Below are 23,256 nucleotides of genomic sequence, written 5' to 3'. Positions count from 1 at the left end.
GCACCACAGGAAGAAAACACACACATGTATATGTCCAGTTACGTATTCCCCAGACCAACCAAGGACACTGCCATTGTTGGAATCCTTTTTGTGGCTTCTGGAGGCAATACTAAAGAAGAAACTTTTACAAGAATATAACACATGGATGGAGGGGCTAGAAGTTAGAATCAGTGCGCTAAGAGGGTAAAAAGAAGGGTTGGAGGTGTTGACAACGAATGGAAAACTCAGACAAACAGTAGCCGTTCCATGTTCCTGAAATAACCTGCAAGCCAAACTGGAATCATGACCAGGTACTTTGAGCCAAGCCAAGTATCAAAGTATACTCAGTGTCCTGCCTCTCATGTGTAACTGATGAGGCCAGGGCACCGTGCTTTCCCCCAAATGATCTTAGATTCGGAGTAGCGACACATGCAACCTTCTGTCAACAAACAGAGCCATGAAAATAGCAGCGGCCTTTATGTCCACTGGCCCATGTCCTCGAGAAAGTCAACGTGGAACTGAAAGCAAACAAGGACCGTGCCAAAAAAATTAAGTAACACGCTTTCACACCCGTTATGACTTTCCACATTCTGTGTCTTTTTAAGAGAGGAATCTATGCTTGTTCATAAAATTATGCATTGCTTTCCAACAATAAAATATAATTTTTAAATGACATTTGTTTAATAGAATATTTATAATCTTTAAAAGATGTAATAATCTGGGAATATTTTTGATATACTGTCAAAGTCAAGCAGGACTGTTACAAAGCAATGGAAACTGTTAAATTATATCTTTCAAAATGGTAAAACCATGATTCTCATACAGATATAAACACTTATCAAAGATTATTATTTAACTCATTATTAATTATTAAATGAGGGAACCAGGCAAGTGTTCCAACCCATTTAAAGGAGAAATTAAGGAACCACAAATGAATATGGAGTAAATTAATGCTGAAATAAATTTACAAGTGAAAACAAAACTGGCTTTTTCCTGGTGAATGGGTGGCAGGGGTGGATGTCTCCTCCATGTACAGAAGTCTTTTGCAAGTCTATAGACGAGAATTATTTGCATTTGCAAAAATTTTTCAGTTATCTACTAACTACAGAGTTGACAAATCACCCAATTAAGGACAAAGGTTCGTACCCCTATAGCAGTGTTTCTCAGTTGTTGTTTTTTTTTTCATTTTACCTTCCAAAGCAGAATTTTTAGACATTTTTACCTAATCTTCTCCCCCCACCCCAGATTAAATACTAAAGAATAAGATTTGAACTTCGGAGGACCACAAATCAGTGCAATAGCTAAGATTTCTTTCCCACTCCTAAAAAGCCAGACAATTTTGAGGGTGACTGAGAACCCATGCCCTATAGGGCAGATAATCCCCCAGAGGCTCCAATATTTCATTGAAAGGATATCTAGTAATTTCTTTATGATGTCACTTTTTAAACCACTATGTGTATTAAATTACATATTATATATATCACACATTGTTTATTACTATGCATGTACATTATCATATATATTACATAGATATGGACTCTACAGATAGTTTATACAGGGGTCAGCAAGCTATAGCCAGGAAATCTAACTTGCCTGTTTTTGTAAATAAAGTTTAATTGGAACAGAGCCACACACATTGTTTACGGATTATCTTGTCTCCTCTTTCCTATGGCTGCTTTCCCACTACAACAGCAGATTTAAGTGGTTGCGACAGGGAATGCAAAGCTGGAGGAGCCTCAAATATTAACTATTTCTGTTTACAGAAAAATTTTGCCAACCTCTCTGGTTTATACTATGTTGTTGATAGTAATTATCTCTGGTTAGTAGGACAATGAATTATTTTTCTTTAAAAAATATCTATATTTCCTATATATGTTTTACTTACTGATGGGACAAAACTTTTAAAAAATATTTATTATCCATCAATTGTGTTCAAAGCACTTGAGGAATGAAAAAGTAAGACACGGTCCCGGCCTTTTAAAAAAGCTTCTAATCAACTGTTGCTGAGGTAAAGTGGTGTGTTTACTGAAGGAGGGTTGTTGCATACTTTCACTGAAGGAAGTTAAAAATAGAAGTAGATAGGGTCAGCTAGAGGGAAAACAGGTCATATTAGTAAGCATGAGTTAGATCAATGTAAATTTTTAGGTTAAATTTTGGCCTTTGGAGCCCTAACTACTAAAGGAAAAGCAGATTTAATAGTTCATCAGGACTGAAGTTGTACTTCCAATTTTTATAAAATAAGAAAAAGCCAAATGCGGTTGCTAGAAATCTCTACAGAACATATTTTCTCTCCATATTTTATACTCACTGAGGTTATGAAATTTAAAGCTATCCTAAAAGCCTCTGTGAGAAGATACGTAATACGTCAGGACTTAAGCTGCCCAGATTCATATAAATCTCTAATCTTATCCTATCAAAGTTTCAAGATATTGTAACTTAACAGAGCAACGCAAGGTAATATGCGGCATTTGATTTCTCTTCATTCTTTCCAGTTCCCAGAACCTTACTTTCCCAGGGACCTCGTCCTTGAGTCCTTGAAGTGTCTTTTTAATACCTGAATGATAATATCTTAGTTCCCTTAGAAGCTGTTCTTTGTAATGTAGGGCTCTCAGACACCTAAAACCATTAAGACCCGGCGTAGGATTTTTCTCCTTGCTCAACTCTAAGAAATTGAGAACAGCGGCCGTCCAATCCAGTATGTTTACAGAATAATAATGTTACCTAGGTGTAAGATAAATAGGTAAATTCATGAGTTTTTTGAGGGATTGAAAATAAATTGTTTTTTTTGTTCAAAATTCTCTAGGAAGTTACTACAGGATTACTAAAATTATATCCAAATCAACTCAACAGTCATTTGAACACCTAACATACTGGCCTTTCCCAATCATGTTGTCATGATACACTAGGGTTGTCATGATAGACTAATGTGTGCCAATCAATTGTGAGATATCGCTCTAGTAATAAATCCGTCACTAATAAAGGTTAAAGTACTGAAGTTTGTAAATGATTTACTTCTCTCCTGAAATTAAAACCTATTCAAGGTGATCTCTATAATAAGCCCTGTCATTCACCTGGTTCTCATACATGCTTCTGAATGAGCAAGAAAGAAGACATTAAGGTCAGTGGTAGGAGGTGTCTGTCATTTGTACCATGGTGTAAAAATGGGGTTCAAAATTGTAGCCACAAGGAGAGAATCAATGGGAAAGGGGATAAAAGAGGAGGAAGAAGAAACGGAGGAGAGGGAGAGGAGAGGAAGGAGGAGAATGGCTGAGGGTGGAGGTAAAGGAGGAGAAGAAAAAGAACAATTTTAGGAGTGAGAAAGAAGGAGGAGAGCCCTAAAGGAAACAAAGAAAGAACAATTAGAAAACAGGAGCAAAGTCTGGAAAAAGAGGGTGTGGTGGGCAGGCTCAATTGCTGCTGAGAAATTAAGTCACCCTGGTGACATGAGGCAATGAAATGTCCCTGGAAACCTCAGTAAGGGCAGAAGGCTGACATTAAAGCCTGAATTGAAGGAAGAGTTAAGGGAGAGGAAATAGAAAGAACATGTGCAGACTCTTCCTTACGGAAACTTGACCTTGCTGGGAAAGAGAAAGACAGGTTGGCAGGGAGACTGGACCCCGGGTGAGGCAGCCATTTTCATGGACTGGAGACCCGAGCATGTGTATGAGCTTCAAACAATGAAGAGGGATAGGCTGGAAATAATCACACAGAGAGGCAATAATCCATAGAACAAGGTTCTAGTCCTGGAACCGACAGAGGGGTAGGATCATAAACAAGAGTTGGTCTTTAACAGAAAAGGCAGATCTCTTCCTCATAAACAGGAGGAGGGAAGAGGGAGTGCGTTTGGAGGTCAGCTTGCTGTGGACAGAAGGTAAAGGGGATTCACATCCTCCAGACCTGCTTTCTCATTACAGGAGGGCGCAATCATCAGCTGAGAGGGAAGAGGTCAGAGTGCAACACGGAAGGCTGTGGTATAAAGTGGGAAAGGAAGATGAGCAAAAATAGGTAAAATTATTGCTCTGGGGGGAGGGGGGCTCCTGAGGTCCTGATGGAAAGAGGAAAGCCAGAAACAAATGACAAAAGGATCCCAGGCACAATCTTAGGGAATGTACATAATTTCTGGAAGAAAAGGAGGAGGAACCAGCAAAGACATCTGAAAGAGCATGGCCATAGAAGTGGGAAGAAAACTGCATTGATATATTAATAGAAGCCATGGGTAAGGAACACTTAAAAGAAAGACTAAATGGGGGGAAATGGAGTGGATCAACAGAATCCAAAACTACCAAGAGCTCTGGATGATAAATATGGGGGGAAATCCACTAGATTTGGCAACAAGAAAGTCATGAATAACTAAGAGCTTTCCCACAATGCTAAAGATTAAACCGGATTTCGTGTCGTGGTATTAAAGAGCTGAAGACAGTTATGGGGCTACTTTTACCTTTTCAAGAATTTTAGAAATTAATAAAGTGTGACATAGGGAAAACACCCTTGTCTTCACAGAACTTTGGATGTTCCAAAGGCAGTATTACTAAAATAGCATTTCTATTTCTTAAGCAATGACAAACCTTGGCATTCAGAGAGTAGGTATGGCTTTGAAACAGAGAAATCTGTGTAAAATCTGAAATTACAACCCAAACCACAGAAAAAGTGATATGAGATACACAACAGACTCTTAAATATTGGTCACTTCAGGTGAAGGGGGGGACAAGATGGAATTTGGAAGATTTGAACATTATTTTAATACATGTGTCACCAGCTTGAAAATGCATTGTGATTTGTAAATTTGGGAAGGGTTTTTTCTAAATATTTTTAAATAAATTTAAATAGTTCATATCTCTTCACCCCTTTCTATACAAATGTCTAGATTGTTAAGTCTGCATTTTAGGAACCACACAAAGATAACTTTACATAACCTCATTTTAGTTTGAGTAAGGCAGCTTCAAATTGGAAGGCATATAAAACTATCCAGTGTAGCACTTGGCTATCACATATTTCCTCACATCTAGTGAAGTTCCTGGGCTGTCACCAAAAACACCCAGTCTGAGTAAAAAGATGCTTGGTACAGACAAGGACCGTCTTCCTTACGTAAGACTCTTACTTACGTAAGAGTCTTACGTAAGAATCACGTTGGTAGCAGACCTTCCAAGCCATCCCTGTCATGTGCTGCTGCTCTCTGCTAAACACACGAACAGTGCAGGGAGCTGCTGAAGAGAAATGAGTCACAGCGACACCTGCCACATGCATTATCCTCCAGGTAAATGCGTGTCATGAGACATGGCCACAGAGTCCTGAAATAGGCTGAGCCTGTCACATAGCACCCAAAATAATTACTCAAGAAATAGCTCTTGCTAAAGGGACAAATTACCCCATCAACAGAAAATGACACTGCCATGAGATTGCTGGATACTGTCTTTTAAAGAAAAAAAAAATAGTAATTTCCTGGTGATCACCTTGACATGAAAATTATCAATTAAAATTAGATCAGCTAAAGGAAGCCAAGAATTGTTTTCCAAAATCTCTTCTCAGTTCCAGTCTAGGTTTGAAGTCACTCCCACCAAGGGACGGTGGTAGGATCTGTGCCAGGTGAACCGAAAAAGCAAGTGCCTTGGAAAGACCAGAAAGACTGAAGGCCTCCCTGGGGAAAGGCCAGGAGAAGCAGCCTCACACTCCAGGTTTCCATGTGCATGTCTGCTGGCAAGACACGTCCTGTCACACAGCACAAGGAAGGGATGACTGCACACGAAGCTTTAAACATAGGTCACCATGAACTAACACCAAAGTTTGCCAGGTTTATTAGTTTTCTAGAGCCGCCATTAACAAATTACCAAAAACTGGGTGGCTTAAAACAGGAGAAATGTAATGTCTCACAGCTGTGGTAGCTAAAAGTCTGAAGTCAAGGAGTCAGCAGTGTTGGTTCTTTCTGGAGGTCCTGAGAGAGAATTTGTTCTCTGCCTCTCTCTTAGCTTCTGGAGCTTGCCAGCAATCCTCGGTGTTCCTTGGACTGTATCTGCATCACTCACGTCTGACACGTAGTCTTCTCTTCCTGTCTGTGTCAACATTCAAATGTCCCTCTTCTTACGAGGACACCAGCCAATGGACTAGGTTCCACCTTACATTACATTTGAAAAGACACTATTTCTAAATAAGATTACATTCATTGGTACTGGGGGTAAAAACTTGAACATATCTTTTAGGGGGACATCACTGAACCCACAATACCAGATCTTTCAAAAGCAACCATCACCAGTATGATCTGGGACTTTGTAGCACAATGGGAGGACAATATAGAATGTTAAAGCTCAAAGCAACCTTAGAAACCACCAAATCCAAGTACCTTCCTTTACAGGTGATTAAGAGATCTTTGCAAAGCAGCGATTTGCAACCAACTGCAGTTTTGAGACCCCCGGGTACAATCAATTGTGAAAGACGAGGCAGTAAACTGTTATTGATAAAAGTCCTAAGCAGTGAGGATGATTCACTTTTCTTATACACAAAGATAGACTGAGGGCTGTGCCCAGAATCATCTCACTCAAATTGACGTATGTTTCTTGTGTAGGAGAGAATGGGAGCTGTGGCGGGAGACACAGCTGGAGCTGAGAGTCGTCTGTAACATGCAATCCATCGTAACATCTGCCTCCAAGGAGGTTTGTCAAGCATGAGAATGTCATTCATCTGTGTACCCCAGCACAAAGAAGGCTGAAGACCTCCATTCTACACAACGACTTTGCCAGACAAAGACTGTGTGATATACCTGTGCTCATCCCAGTTTCCAGACTGGGAATTGCAGGAAGGGGTTTCAAGGGACAATTGTATCCCACCCCTTTAGCTGCCTTTATTTTTTTTTCGTTTTTCCTTTCGTGGATGTAGCAATGCATGAGCCAGGTGTACAAAGCAGAGAAACAGGGGAAGCAAGAGAAAGGAGGATTTGAGAGAAATAGGCAAATGGACTAGCAGAGTACAACTTCAAACAAGGAGGCTTAGCAGGGCAGGCTGCCGCAGAGAGCAAAACATGTGAGAGGCAGAATCGAAGGAAAATCTTTCCCACGCTACTGAAGACCTACCTAAGCACAAAATGTTTTCAGTCTTCTCCCTTCCAGAATGAGGAAAACAAAGAGATGTATAAGTTATAAAGAGGGAGAGAGGAGAAGAAACACACAAGCATGTATCGGAAGTCCACTGTAGGCCAGGAAACATGCTAGACATGGAAGATTCCATCTCATGGCAACTTCACAATCCACAGCACCTAGGTGTTATCCCCATTTCACAGAGGAGGAAATCGCAGATCAGTGTATCTGAGCACTTGGTCAACGTCACACTGCTGGTTCTGATGGAACGATGATGAAACCTAGGACTCGGACCCAGGGCAGCTCTTCCCAAGAAGAAAAGGGGAGAGGAAGAGAGTACCACACCTCTTCTCCTGTTGTTTCTTGAAAACAAAAAAATTCACATGCTTTTGGATATGAAAATTTTCTAAAGGACAGTAAAAAATAGGATAGGTGAAGACATATTATTTGGGTGCTGCTTTTGATTACTGTCTGGAATCTCTGTATAAGATGACAGTATAGAGAAATGAAGAAAGTTATCATTGGGTTAGTTTCATGGAAGGTGGGAGGCGGAAAACCCACATGGGGCTTCACTGACATTCCAGACTCAACAATTTTAATGGAACAGAACTAGGCAAGACATGCGTTCTTTATTTTTATATTTCATTTTATGTATTTCATCTTAAGATCAAAGCTACAGAGCCCTGATCCCAGAGAGGGGAGGATCTGAGGTCTCAGCAGGTCTATGATGTACTTTCTATACAGCACTGGCTCCGCTATGTAGGTGTCCAGATTCAAACTACAGTATTCTCCTCAAACTAGAGAAGACGGTTTGAAGGACCAGTAAGGGTCCGATGTATATAAGGCAGCCTCAATGTATGGACTTTGAATAGAAAAGGAAAACAGTCCTATCTATGTACCTGTCTAAGTTTGGGTCACCTGATTGGAAATGGATAGCTTTGTAAGTACAGTCCAGTTTCCTGGACACAATGAAATCTTCCTAAATAGAGCCATGTCTTCGGCTGTTACACTTGTCATAAAGACCTGATTAGAGAATGAGGGAAGTTTTTTTTGTTTTTTTTTTTCAATGGCTTTCTTCAATGGATAGCTTGTTAAGGGTATTCTGCATACTATTACTTCATGTCATGAATCTAACGGGTGACAAATGATGATTTGCCTTACGTTTATTCCTAAAAGGCCTGAAGTGTGGTTCAAATCAGTAACAGTTTATCCCGACTCCAGACACGACTGCGGTAAGCTGACCCATAACTGATGACTCGCGCATTCCTGGGTGTCTACAACAAGAATATGTCGCAGCATTCCCTTGCCTTCTCTGTCGCAGTGTCTCTCTCACCTAAATGCATCCAAAGTGGCAAGTCATCTCTTCTGTCGTCTTTTCAGTCAATCTTCACCTCAGTGGCCACTTCCATTCTAGTTCCCTGCACATTCATTCCTAAACTGCCTAGTGGGTATCTCAACAAGACGGTCCCACAAGCGTCCCACAGACAGTAGAATAATTAGGAGCATATCCCTTAGAGCCAGATCGATCTGGACTCAAGTCCCAGCTCTGTCCCTTGCGTGTCGTGAGACTTGGGTTGCCAACTCCTCTCTAAGCTTCAGTTTCCACATCTATAGGATGGGAATAATACAGCACCTACTTCATAAGGTGGTTGTGAAAATTAACTTACCAGATGTTCACACAGTACCTGGCTCATGGTAAGTGCTCCACAAATAAACAGAGAATATAAATCCGAACTCATCTCCACCTGTGTCTCTCAGCCAGTCCCATTCTCCTACGCTCATTCCTCTCCATCTTCATTCCATCCCATGGGTCACTTAGCTCTGTTCATCTCTGTTCTTCTATCTTTTTTTCTAAGACTTTATTTCTCTAGAGCAATTTTAGATTCACAGCAAAATCAAGAGGATTTCCCATATACTACCTGCCCCACATGTGCACAGTCTCCCCCACTATCAATGTCCCCACCAGACCGGTACCTTTGTTACAATTGATGAGACACCATCGTCACCCAAAGTCCACGGCTCACATGAGAGTTCACTCTTGATGTTGTGCATCCTATGAGCTTAGACAACTGTATAATGTCGTGTGCCCATCATTATAGTACCATGCAGAATAATTTCACGGTCCTAAAAATCCTCTGTGCTTTTCCTACTCATCCCTTCCCCGAGGAATCACTGACCTTTTTACTGTGTCCCTAGTTTTGTCTTTTCCAGAATGTCACACAGTTGGAATCAAACAGTATGTAGCGTTTTCAGATTGACTTTTTTCACTTAAGTGTATGCACATAAGTTTTCTCCATGTCTTTTTATGGCTTCATTGCTCATCTCTTTTTAGCACTGAACAATATCCCATTGTCTGATGAATGTCAGTTTATTCCTCCATTTACTTATTGTAGGGCATCTTGGTTACTTCCAAGTTTTAGCAATTATGAATAAAGGTGCTATAAACACCCATGTGCAGGTTTTTGTGTGGACACAAGTTTCCAGTACCTTTGGGTAAATACCAAGGAATGCGACTAGTGGATCATAAGGTAAGACTATATTTAGTTTTGCAAGAATGTGCCAAATTGTCTTCCAAAGTGGCTGTATTATTTTGCATTCCCACCAGCAATGAATGAGAGTTCCTGGGCTCCACATCCTCCTTAGCAGTGGGTGTTGTCAGTGTTCTGGATATGGGGCACCCTAATAGGTATGTGGTGGAATCTCATTGTTGTATGAGCATTTCCCTGAAGATGTATGACGTGGGACACCTTTGCATATACTTATTTGCCATCTGTATATCTCGTTGGATGAGGTGTTAGTTAAGGCGTTTGGCCCATTTTTTAATTGGGTTGCTTTCTTATCATTGAGTTTTAAGAAGTCTTTATAATTTTGGATAACAGTTCTTTATCAGATGTGTCTTTTTGCAAATATTTTCTCCCAGTGTGTGGCTTGTCTTCTCAGTCTCTTGATTTTCTTCTTTTTTTTTAGCATAAAGAAAAAGAATCATATGACATTGTAAATTTTTTTAAAAAATAAATGTTGGCAAGTTGAATAGTGTAATAGAGGAAAGACCCATTTGTACTAAAAGGTTAAACGGAAAACAAGATGTATCGTGTAAGGGTTTAATTGCTGTAATTTGAAGGCTCACATATAGCAAAGTCAAAAAGCTAATGATTTTATTTCATTTTAGCTGTAAGAAAAATTATCATGATTTTTCCTAATACCTTGAGAAATGTTCTCCCCAATGCCTTAGACATGGCCAGTGCCAAGTTGTATAATGCATCATATGGTCCCGGAAGGGGTACCTGGGTAAAGGGTTCTGGATAAATAGCAGCACAGGGGAAAAAGGTACTCACGGGAAAAAGATAAAGAATAATCTGTGCCTTTGCCCTGCCTACCTAAGATATCCTATAATAAAGTGGCTAAAAGTATCCCTTCTAGGGCCTGTCCCAGCTCTGCCTCAAGGCTGTGTGACCTTAAGCAGGTTACTTTACTTCTCTGTGCCATGGTTTCCTTATCTACAAAATGAGGATAACAGTAATGAGGGCTGTTGTAAGGATAGTTAATAGATAGAAAGCACTTAGACAACTTACTGGCACATACGAAGCACTCAGTAAATGTCAGCTATTATTTATACAGTGTTGTTTGTGAGGATCTAATGAAACATTTGTAATCTTTGAAAGCTGTACAAATTGATATTGTATCTCTTCAACAATAAAGAAGGCAATGATATCTTCTCTAAATCAGATAATTTGGTACTTGACAAGGATTTATGGGCTCTTCAGACATATTTGCTTGAATTTAAACTCAGTTATAGAAGGTAAACCCTGCTAGCTGAAATTCTTATAACAGCATTTTTTTAAAGGTTTTAAATCATTTTAACATCTTATATTAGTAAAGATCTGTATCGACTCATTAGTTTGGAATCTTGGAGTCTTTCTAAATGCCCTCTAAATTTGCCATATTTGAATCAAGAATCACATTAGACTGGTAACAAGAGTCCAGGGTTCAAATTCCAGCTTTGCTGTGAGCAAGCTGAATGTCTTTAGGCAAATCATTCAGCTTCTCAAAGCCTCAATCTCTTTACACAGAAAATTATCAAGTAGGAACAGATAATCTCTAAGGGCATACCTAATTATAAAATTCCATGAGCTGTAGATTAGGATAAATATCACTGTCTGTTTTTCTGGGGATATATTTTATAACTTGCCTTAAGTAAGACGTTTGGAATTTCAAGCAGTGAATGTCAAACTTTTCAAATCAAAATGCCATAGAATCCTTCTACTATGTAAAAATATTGAAAACGAAGACAACTGAAGAAAAATGAACTCCGCAATTCTTAGCGAGCTGACACCACCTGAAAATACTTTAAAATTTTTAATTTCTCTCAGGCAAAATAAAACATCTACTAGCTTGGTGGAAGCAAAGATCAAAAACATTTCCAAAGGTAGATAAAGCCAAGCCATTCTGTTCATACAGCCTGAAACCAACAAACTACTTGTGCTACTGCCCTGCATGGATCTCAAAACAGCACAATTTTAAGAAACTGCAATGACCAGCAATACCTGATACCATCTGTATCCCACCAAAGTACTCACACTGCCTGACAAATGACAGCAGGGGGAATAGACAGCAGGTTGGCAGATGAGACAAATGAACATAAAGCCTCTTAAAGTCTATCATTTTCTTAATGATTGTACTAATATCAGACAAAGTAGACTTTAATACAAGGAGTATTACCAGAGATAAGGAGGCATACTCTTTAATGATAAAAGGGTCCATTCATTCAGAATATATGGCAGTCTTAAATGTGTGCATCTAATAACAGTATCAGACTACATAAAGCAAAAACTGACAGAATTGAAGGGAAACAGAGACACACCTACAGAGTTGGTGTATACATTCTTCATTCAGTGATGGTGCTAACATATCAAATAGAGAAAATCAATAAGGATATTGAAAATTTGACCAACTTGATCTACTTGATATTTATAAAACACTTTTTTTCAAATGCACATGGAACAAATATCTGGAAGGATCAGAAGATATGGCATAAATCAAATCTCAAAAATGTCAAAGAAATTAATCAATTAATCACAGAGAGTATTTCTCTGACTAAAACACAATTGCATTAGAAATCAGATATAGATAGACATAGATTTTTGCCAATAGATATATGTAGAAATTTCCAGAATCTGGAAATTAAAAAACCTACTTCTAAATAATCCATAAGTCAAAGAAGCAGTTTAAATGTAAATTAGAAAATATCCCAAGCAAAATGAAGTCAAAATTTGTGGGATGTAGCTAAAATTGTGCTTAGAAGGCAATTTCTAGCTTTGAATGATTATATTAGAAAAGAATAAACATTTAAAAATAATGACCTAAGCTTCTACATAAAGAAGGTGGACAAACATGAACCTGTTAAACTCAAATTAATTAGAAGAAAGAAAACATAAAAGAATGGAAAACTATGAAATGATAAACGGGCAATATATAAAATAAAAAAGCCAAAAGCTAGACCTGAAAAGAAAAAATTAAAAGGGATAAAGAAAAATCACAAATTACCAATACCAGGAATGGAATAAACATATCACTACAGACCCTGTAAACCTGAAGCGAACAATAAGGGAGTAACATGAAAAACTTCATGCCAATAAATTTTCTGACTTAGATGAAGTGGGGAAAAGTCCATCAAAAACAAAAATTATGAAAACTGACACAAGTAGTAATAAAAAAAATTCTGAACAGCTCTATAACTCTTAATGATATTTAACTTTATGACATTTAAACTTCCCACAAAGAAACCTCAAGGCTTAGATGGTTTCACTGATCATTTCTATCAAACATTTAAGGAAGAATTAAAATCAATTTTATGCCAACTCAGAAAAAAAGAGGGAACTTCCCAATGTGTCTGATGAGTCCCAGATAAACCTTATACTAAAACCTGACAAGGGCATTACAAGAAAAGTAAATACCAATAACTCTATTGAATATAAATGCAGAAATTCTTAACAAAATATTAGTAAATCAAATCTAGTAATATAGAGAGTATAATGCATCATGACCAATGAGCTCTTTCCTGTAAAGGCAAAAGCAGTCATGCTGTGTAGTTCTCCACAATAGCATCTCATTAAAAGCATAAAAATATGACAAAATTTAAATCCATTAATTTGGGAAGCTAGGAACAGAAACATCTTAAATTTGATAAAGAGCATAAAAATCAACTATTTTTCTTTCCTCTGTGCTCACCAACATTTCTGACACCAAATGTATGAACTTTTTCCCCCACATCAACCAATTCCCTCACACCAGTTGGGTGTCCTACAATTCAGTTCTGATACTATCTCCCCGGAGATAGATCCTACAAATTAAGGCTCAGTCCCACAGAATGCACCCATGTCAGATGCCAAATGCAACCTCAGGCCTCTTGTATCTCTAATTAACCAGCTATAAATTGGGGAGTTCCTACAACCCCGTCCTCAGGATCAATAATTTTCTAGAATGGCTCACAGAAGTCTGGGAAACACTTACATTAATAAAGAATATGACAATGGATACAGGTGAAAAGCCAGAGACAGAGGCACACAGGGTGAGGTCTGGAAGCGCCTTCAGCATAGGAGCTTCTGTCCCTGAGGAGTGAGATACACCACCCTGCCAGCACATGGATGAGCTCACCAACCCACAAGTTCTTCAAACGCTGTACTTTAGAGATTTTTGTAGAGGCTTCATCATATAGGCTTAATGGATTGTTAATTCAATCTCTAATAAGGCTTAAAAGTTCCAAGCTTCTAATCATGCTTGGTCTTTCTGATAACCAGTCCGCATCCTGAAGTCACCTGAATGATTATCCAGGAGATACTGAGCCCACCAAGAGTTGCCTCATTAGAACAAGAGAAGCTCCTGTCACCCAGGAAATTCCAAGGGATTTAGGAGCTCTGTGTCATGAACTGGGGGTCAAAGACCAAATATTACAACAAAAGATACTCTAAGTATCCTTATCACTCAGGGGCTTGCAAGGGTTTTAAGAGCTCTGTGTAATTGGTGGCAGATAAGATAATAATATAAATCTTATTATTTTGCAGGGCATCTATAAAAAACACAGCTATATTTTGCAGGGCATCTATAAAAAACACAGCTAACATTATATTTAGTGGTGAAAGACTAATATATTTCTCCTAACATGAGGAACAATTTTTTTCTAAGAATGGTTCTTCTATTTAACTTTGTGAACTGGAACTCTTAGCCAGTGCAATAAGGCAAGAAAGAATAAAAGGCATAAATATCAGAAGAGTTGTAATTGTCTTTATTTGTAGATGACATGATTTTGTAAATAGAAAATCCTAAGAAATCTATAAAGAAGCTAATATATCTAATAAATGATGTTGTATGGTTTCAGGTTGCAACGTCCATATAACAAACTCAGTTACATTTCTATATACTAGCAGCAAACAATTGAAAAATTTTAAAAAATAAAAAATTAAATACCATTTACAATATCATAAAAATATTTAGGAATAAATTTAACCAAAAATGTGAATAAATTTAACCTAAAAACTATAAAATGTTGCTGAGAGAACTTAAAGTCCTAAATAAATGAAGAGATATGTAATGTTCATGGATTGAAAGACTTGATTTTATTAATATGGCAAATTTTCCCCAAAGTCATTTATGATTTATGGACTTAAGGTAATCACACGCAAAACCCCACAAGGTTTTTTTTTTTTTTTAATCAAAATTAACAAGCTATTTCTATAAACTTATATGAAAATAAAATGGTCTAAAAATAGTCAAGACAACATTTAAAAAGGAAAACAAAATAAAAGTATTTATACTAACTGATTTCCAGGTTCACTATACAGTAACTAAAATGGTATAATATTAGAGGACAGATATTCGAATAGATCAGTGAGTCCAAAGAAAGATCCATGCTAGATAAAGAACTGACTGTCGATGCAATTGAGTAAGGGAAACTGTCTTTCCAATAAATGGTGCAAAGAAAAACGTGTATCCATGTGGAAGATAACATAGTTTGAATTATTTCATACCATAAAATAAATATTAAAGATTGATCATAAAAACTATCTTTATCATCTTGGGATAGGCAAAGATTTTGTAGACAAGATTAAAAAAAGTCCAATCATAAATGAAAAATAATCAAGTGGACTTCATTAAACACTTTTGCTCATCAAAAGCACATTAAGAAAATGAATAAGCAATCCAGAAACTCAGAAAATATTTGTGACACATATATCTGATAAAGGACTTATAGCCACAATATATAAAGAATAACCACAAATCAATTGTTAATTCAATAAAGACAACCCAAATTTTTAAATAGGCAAACTTGAAAATATACTTAAAAAGAGGAAGTAAGACACATAAATGGCCAAGAAGCACATGATCAGTCATCAGGGACATTCAAATTAGAACCACAATAAGATACTACCACATACCATTCAAAAGGCTAAAATTTAAAAACTGACAATATAAATAAATATTGGCAAGGCTACAAAACATTTAGAACTTTCATATTACTGGTGGGAGAGAAGAATGCAGCAAAACCACTTCAGAGAACCATTTTTTGGTTCTCTATAAATTATACATATCTCCACTCTATGACCCAAAAACTTCACTCCTAGAAATTTACCCAGGAGAAGTGGAAACATATTCACACGAAGACTTTTATAAAAATGTTCACAGCAGCTTTAATCATAATAGCCCCAACCTGGAAACTAAAATCTCCATCAATACGAGAATGGTTACACAAATCGTGGTATAATCACAAAATGGAATGCTGCACCAAACAATAAAAAAGGATGAAATACTGATACCCATAACAACATGAATGAATCTCAAATATCTCAAAAATATTTGTTGAGCAAAAGAATCCAGACTCAAGAAAACAATCCATGTATAGAAAGTTCAAGAATCGATTAAACTATGGTAATAGAAATCCAAACAATGGTTGGGAGGGAAGGAGGGGACTGACTGCAAACGCACGTGGGAAATTTTACAAGCTGTGGAAATGTTCTATATCTTTATTGAGATGTTGGTCACATAGGTGCATACATTTGTCAAAACCCATCAAAATGTACAGTTACCATCTGTGGACTGTATATATCAATAAATAAAAATCTAGCACTTTACAGATACCTTATTTTACATGAAAGATAAAGCAGGTATGTCCTACTTTTAAGAAAATAATTATAAAAGAGCTAAATGAGGATGTGATTAGTCAAAGTGCAAGATAATTACTTTTGCTCTCGATACTTGCTTGGAAGTGCCTTTAAATAATAAGATACCTTGCTATGTTAAAAATGGTTACAAATAAATAGGTTAAAACAGCTTTTTTAGGAATATATATGCTGCCCAGAATGAGTCCAAAAATTGGAAAATGTCTCAGTCATCTTCATTCCAAAGAATCTTTTAGGCATTTGACTTCATAGTCCCAGAAGTACAGGTAACATGAGAACATTTTCCAAAGAAATAGTCCTCATAGCAGGCATGTCACAACTGGTGAGCTACCTATGGAATTTTCTTAGCTCACAGGGGGGAAAAAAAACAAAAATTAAAAAAAAAAAAAACATGTTTCAGAGAATCAAAAGAGCTATAAGAAGCTTTTGCATTTATAAGCCAATCTGGCTACATATGACATTTTCCTACATGGGCAAGCATCTTCCGTTTTATCTTGACATATCTATTGCTATCTTTCTAAAAGCTGCTTTTGCACATGAAAAATTGCCATTTCCCATATAGCAAAACACTTAAAATCTCCTTCACACATACAAAAAAACTCATATGATCTCTGGAAAAATTGGTTATATTTGTATCATTACCGAGAACTGGTAAAATTAACTTATATATTTGAACTTTATACATTATCTGATTAACGAGCTATGATAAATATGATCCACACGATATGTACAGTATCGTATAATCAGTACAGTATAATCAAGATACTTCCAACTACCTGCTTTCTCAATGACCTTCTCACTATTTAAAGTCCAATTATACTGCAACTTACATAAAAATAGAAAACGAGGGGTCCAAAAGACGTAGTCAGGACACTGCTACTTGGAACAATGCCTTGTCTCCTTGAACAGACAGACACGGATCCTACCAATGGCTTCCCATTTCAAAAATCAGTGAGCTAAGTGGCCCTGCCATTAGCCCTCCCTCTGCTGCCATGGCCAATGTCAGAGCTCATGGCTGAGCGGAAAGGAGAAGGAAACCAACAGGAGATCCAAGAACCTATCCATAGTGCTGGTTTTGATCAGGCAGAGCGGTCTGCAGTACCACTCCCAAAATCCCCACTATTCACTCCGTAATTAGCTAATACTCCTAAGTGGGGGTCAGAGGAAGCAATTTGACCTCACTTAACCGGGACTCTATGTTAAAAAGTTATTTGTTACTATGTGGATTTGGTATTTACCTGGTCCACCTTAAGCCAGCTCCAACTTAGGTTACTGAAGAACCTGGGGGTGCTTTGTAGAAACTTCCCTTTTAAAATCAAAGTTGCCTATTTGGCCAAAACGCTAAAAAAAGAACTTTTGAAACACTTAAATCAAGGCATATCACATAGTAGACTATCAATACATATTTGTTGATGAATGCACGAGGGAGGGCTCTAGTATATTCCTGGACGACTCAAAGACTTAGGTATAAAGTTATGCATTATGTATGTGCTCCATTTGAACAAGTATATTTATTAGGTTGGTGAAAAAGTAATTGCGGTTTTTGCAATTATTTTTAACCTTTTAAACCGCAATTACTTTTGCACCAACCTAATACATACACCAACAAGAATAGCTTGTCATCAAGTACTTGCTGCATAGCTGGTGGAACAGGGATAATGTTCTGAAAATACTAAACAGGTATACTTGCCTTGCTGCTTCCGACCCAGTAAAATCAGGAGCATGTAGCACTTTCTGAGGAGGGATAAAGAACCGAGAAGTTATTATTCAGCTTTAACTTGCAAATTACATTTGTTAGCTCCAGGTTTAGTTGTGATCACCAGGTTTAGTTGCGAAGGAATGGAATTTTTGCAAACTCAAAACGCTTTCCTTTAAATAGGAAGAACAACAGCTTGAAAGATACAGCAGGGAAATGAAGCCAGAAAGAACTCAGGATGCGATGTAACACCCAACTCAGAGAAAGGAGGGGAAAAAAAGGGGTTAGTTACTAGGGGAGCTGGAGATGAGAGAGGAGAGAAAAAAAAAGGGAAGGAATTCAGATTCAAGTATTCTGACTATCCTCAAGGGGTCCAAACCCTAGATGGGTCTGCAAGTGGAACAGAAACACTCAAATGGGCTGGAGGAATCCAAGTACAGAGGGACTTCTTCCTCACTTCTCAAAAGACTAGCCTTAAAAAATGCAAAGCGCTCAAAGAAGACTGGCATTTTACATGCCATTTTAAACATGGTACAGGGTTTACAGCGTAGGACCAGCAGAGGATGTAGAGAGCAAACAAATGGAAATCCTGGGCATCCCAAGAAAATCGAAGCCACGCAGCCTGGAGTCCAGATGAAGGGCCACCATAAGCAGGGACTTTGTGTCAAGTGGCTGTGGCAGGGTCCAAATTCCTCAGGGGCACCTAACAGTTTGATGCCGAAAAGCAGGACCAGATATTTTCACTGGCAACCAGCTCAAGACACCCTGGGACAAAATCTGACCAGCCACACCAGACCGCTGAGAGGACACAGAAGAGAGTCCAAGCGCAATTCTGTTACCATGATGGGCTACACTTTGTCCTTATATCCCATTTCACGTTAGGGAAGGAAAAGGGAGCGGGGAAGACAGCTTCATAAGGAGTTTGATTTTAAACTAATTGCCTTTATATCTAAAAGACACTGTTTAAGTTACCTCTTAACTAGCAATTTTCAGTTTTTCTCCCACAACCCACACCAATGCCAGAAATGAGTTTGACAACTAGATTAGATCAGTTATATAAAAATTTTAGTTCCTTTCTTTGTGTGCCTGAGTTATATTACAATAATAATAGTAATCAGTGATGGCTATTATATGCCAGGTACTATTCTAAGCTCATTATACCTATTAGCTCATGTATTAATCACAACTATTCTATGAAGTGGGTACTATTGTTATAACCATGCTATGCTATAAGAGAGGAAATGGAAGCACAAAATGCACACAGCTAACAACTGACATTAACTGGGCACACACCAAGCAACCTGGCACCAGAATCGGGATTCTTAACTCCTCAAGTAAACTACAAGTGTATTCAAGTAAATTCAACTTTGCAAGCAAGCAAGTGGTAGAGCTAGGATTTAACTCAGATGGATCCAGCTTCAATTGCAAGCTCTTTTCACCAAACTATGGCTTTTTCCATTTTCCCCTTCAGATAACAGAACCACATTTCCTTTGCGTACCAGCACCTTTCTATCAAGGGCTGTTGGTCAAGGATCCTGTCCCAAATCAGCCAATCAGTGAACTTCCACTCACCTTAAAGAGTAATTGGTTACAGGGTCCGACAAAGGACCTGAGCAAGATGAAACACATCTGGGAGGCAGAGAGAATCTCTCCTCCTCTGGGATTGGAGGTGCTGTGGCAGACATTAGTCATTGTTCCTGGTAACCAGCATCTGAGTCACCTTCAGTGAGGAATTGGCCAGCTTAGAAGCAGAGTAGAAAAGCCAAATACTCCAGATGTTCATTTTCTCAACCTCCCTTGTAGCTATGCTGCAAGCCTAACAGCCAAGTCGGGATAGACACACAGATTCCAAGTTTTGATTGGAAGTTAATGACCCAAAGATGTGGAGACAGCACAAGATCTATTTCTGGAGAAGATGATTGTCACGCAGGGCGGCCTGCAGGGTCTCAGCTCCCACTCCCCACATAAGAACGCAGGACATGGTGAGGCCAAAAAGGAACACCCACGGAGCCATAGGTAGGGAGGGGAGTCATACCACTATACTCTCACTGGCGGCTGGGTTGGAGACACAGGAACCAGGAGCCACACAATTCTCAACCCTCACTGTGCCGCTTGCAGACTCAGCCACCATCTTCTTGCTAGCTCCCCCTTTTTTTTCCTGCTAGCGTAGCCACAGCAGTTATATTCGTGGCCAATGGCTCACTGGTTACAGCTGACGGCCAACTAGCCACAGCTGATGGCCATTTGATCACAGTCGACGGCCATTTACTACCTGAGCCAACACCTTTTTATATGAGGCCGAGAGCCTGGAAACTGCTTTTTGGGGCTCTGTCCCCACACTCCACCCCTACAGGGTCTCGCCTCACAATCTACGCGACAAGCGTCTTCCACGAGGGGCCCTGTGCGAGGAGCCTGGAGGTGAATGCTATTTCCTGGACACAGCCAAGCTCTCTGGTCACAGCCAGGGTTTCTCAGGGCACCACCAGTACTTCTGGGCACAGCCAGACTTCCTGGACTTGTTAGGGTACCACCAGTCTCCCGGGCACAGCCAGGGTTTCTCAGGGCACCACCAGTACTTCTGGGCACAGCCAGACTTCCTGGACTTCTTAGGGTACCACCAGTCTCCCGGGCACAGCCAGGGTTTCTCAGGGCACCACCAGTACTTCTGGGCACAGCCAGACTTCCTGGACTTCTTAGGGTACCACTAGTCTCCCCGGGCACACGAAGGCCTCTCAGGGCACTGCCATTCTCTCTGGACACAGCCAGACTTCCTGGACACAGCCAGGGATCCCAGGGCACTGCCAATCTCTCTGGGCTCAGCCAGACTTCCTGGACACAGCCAGGGCTCTCAGGGCACTGCCACTCTCTCTGGGCTCAGCCAGACTTCCTGGGCTCAGCCAGGGCTCTCAGGGCACTGCCACTCTCTCTGGGCCTCTCATGGCACTGTGCTGGAACAACAGCGGCTCACAGTCAAGGTGCTTACATATTGTCAATGGTGGCCGGTCAAGACACAAAAGCAAACATCCGCCAGTTCCACTACATGGTGGTATGTTCCCAAACAAATAGTCAAGCTGTCCATTAAATTAGGGATAGAAGGCAATTCCCCATAGTCCATAGTCATTCGCCAGGGCTGTCCTGGGGATGAGGGATGACCTTGACATCACCCTCAGCTCCCACAGAGGACTCAGCAAGCATTTCCTCCTGGGACTACAAGTCCTGCATCAGGGCTGCCTCAGCAAGCACTTTCCAGCCCATGGGGCCCCAACGACCTTCGCTTTCTCCGGCCTCTGCTGGTTGGGGAACCATCCACGTCTTTCCACCCCTCCACGGGGTCCAGCTCTCCGGCAGCTGCTCCTCCTGGTCTTCTTGAGACTGAGTGTTCATATGCACAAACTGCTCCACCGCCCTTCGGAGAGCTTTGGCCGACACTATACCCTGCTCACTGCGCCATTTGTCGTGCGGGGCATCCTGCCGACTACGCCAAGTGTCACGCAGGGCGGCCTGCAGGGTCTCAGCTCCCACTCCCCACATAAGAACGCAGGACATGGTGAGGCCAAAAAGGAACACCCACGGAGCCATAGGTAGGGAGGGGAGTCATACCACTATATTCTCACTGGCGGCTGGGTTGGAGACACAGGAACCAGGAGCAACACAATTCTCAACCCTCACTGTGCCGCTTGCAGACTCAGCCACCATCTTCTTGCTAGCTCCCCCTTTTTCTGCTAGCCTAGCCACAGCAGTTATATTCGTGGCCAATGGCTCACTGGTTACAGCTGACGGCCAACTAGCCACAGCTGATGGCCATTTGATCACAGTCGACGGCCATTTACTACCTGAGCCAGCACCTTTCTATGTGAGGCCGAGAGCCTGGAAACTGCTTTTTGGGGCTCTGTCAATGCCCCACAATGATGTGTGGCAGAGAGACTGCAGTTCTAGCAATAGTGTCAGAGGCCCAGCATTGCTACCAACGGTGCAAGCTCAGTGGCTCTGCACCGCCCCCCCCGGGGGCCATGGCTGGTCAGTGAACCACGTCTGCAGGAAGCCAGTGGTGTTCCTTCTGACAGCGAGCCTCGGGCCTCGCCTTCCAGCTCCCCTGGAAATTCTGTGAGCTCTCTGATAAATCTCTTTTAAGAAATCTCTTCCACTTAAAATAACCATTTAGTTTTCTGGGCTTGAAACTAAGAATCTGCTTTAGTTTTCTATTGCTGCTGTAAGAAGTTACCACAAACCGTGTGGTTTAAGACAACACAAAATTATTCCCTTGCAGTTCTGGAAGTCAGAAGTCCTAAAATCACGGTGTCAACAGGGCTGTATTCCTTCCTGGTGCTCTAGAGAAGAACCTATCTCCTACCTTTCCCAGCTTTCAGAAGCTTCTTTCTTCCACCTCTAAAACCAGCAACGTTGCATCTCTGACAATTCTTCCTCATCACATCTTCCTCTGACTTTCTACCTTCCTCTTCCACTTTTAAGAATCCTTGTGATTACATCCGGTCCCCCTGGATAATCCAGAATAACCCCCCATCTCTAAAGTCAGCTGACTACCTGCATTAATTGCATCTGCACCCTTAATTCTCCTTGCCATGCAACTTAACACATTCACAGGTTTCAGGATTAGGATGGGGGCATCTTTGTGGGTATCGTTCTGCCTATCACAGAACCTAAATCATGCAGATACCTCTATCAGGTATACTTACAAGCAACAGACACTTAAGGAAACAAGGGCAATCTGGTAGCTGGGTCAAATGACAGTTATCATCTGACCCAATTGTGACTGAACACAATAAAAATCCATTTGATGTTAATGAGTGAGGTCCTGCTGGCCCATGGCAGCCGGGGGTAAATGACAAATCCGATTATTACCAGTGGTCACCTGGAATGAAAAGCTCTTTGAAGCAAGGCATTGGAAGAGCCACTGTCCCATAATTACTGTGTAAAAAGAATGAAGGAATGTAAAGATAGCGAAGATGGGTGGTTCTTTTTAATGGCATTTGATAGCTTAAAGAAAGAGAAGCTCAAGCCTGGAAATTATTGCTGAAAATACAGACCAATAATCAAGGGATTTCTAAAATGGTCCTGTATGAATTCATCTTTCTTTTCCTGTAGGACTATAACAGACCAAAACAAAGTCAAGGATTGATCTCAGAGGTTGCCAACTTACAATATCAGCTAAATTTACAGCCTAGGCAGATCCGTGGGGTGAAACTAAGGGTAGAAATAATAGAAGACTAAAACCCCAAGAATTGGAATCAGGACATAGGAGAAAATTCAGGAGCGACTCCACTGAACTCCACCACCCCTGGGAGTCCATTGTCAGTGGAAAAAGCCTCAAATCTTCCTTTGAATA

General features: G+C 40.0%; 1 long non-coding RNA gene across 1 annotated transcript; it reads left to right on the top strand.

The window, feature by feature from the left end:
- Positions 1-3,003: 3,003 nt before the first annotated feature.
- On the top strand, positions 3,004-8,077 carry LOC117015431 (uncharacterized). The gene is made up of 3 exons (XR_004421709.1): positions 3,004-3,097; positions 3,894-3,984; positions 5,506-8,077. It is a non-coding gene; the product is annotated as an uncharacterized LOC117015431 (long non-coding RNA).
- The last annotated feature ends 15,179 nt before the right edge of the window (positions 8,078-23,256 follow it).

The sequence above is a fragment of the Rhinolophus ferrumequinum genome, chromosome 22 (genome assembly GCF_004115265.2).
Source record: "Rhinolophus ferrumequinum isolate MPI-CBG mRhiFer1 chromosome 22, mRhiFer1_v1.p, whole genome shotgun sequence".
Classification (NCBI taxonomy): Eukaryota; Metazoa; Chordata; class Mammalia; order Chiroptera; family Rhinolophidae; genus Rhinolophus; species Rhinolophus ferrumequinum.
Note: the sequence above shows the minus strand (reverse complement) of the source record. Positions and strands in the feature narration are given on the sequence as shown.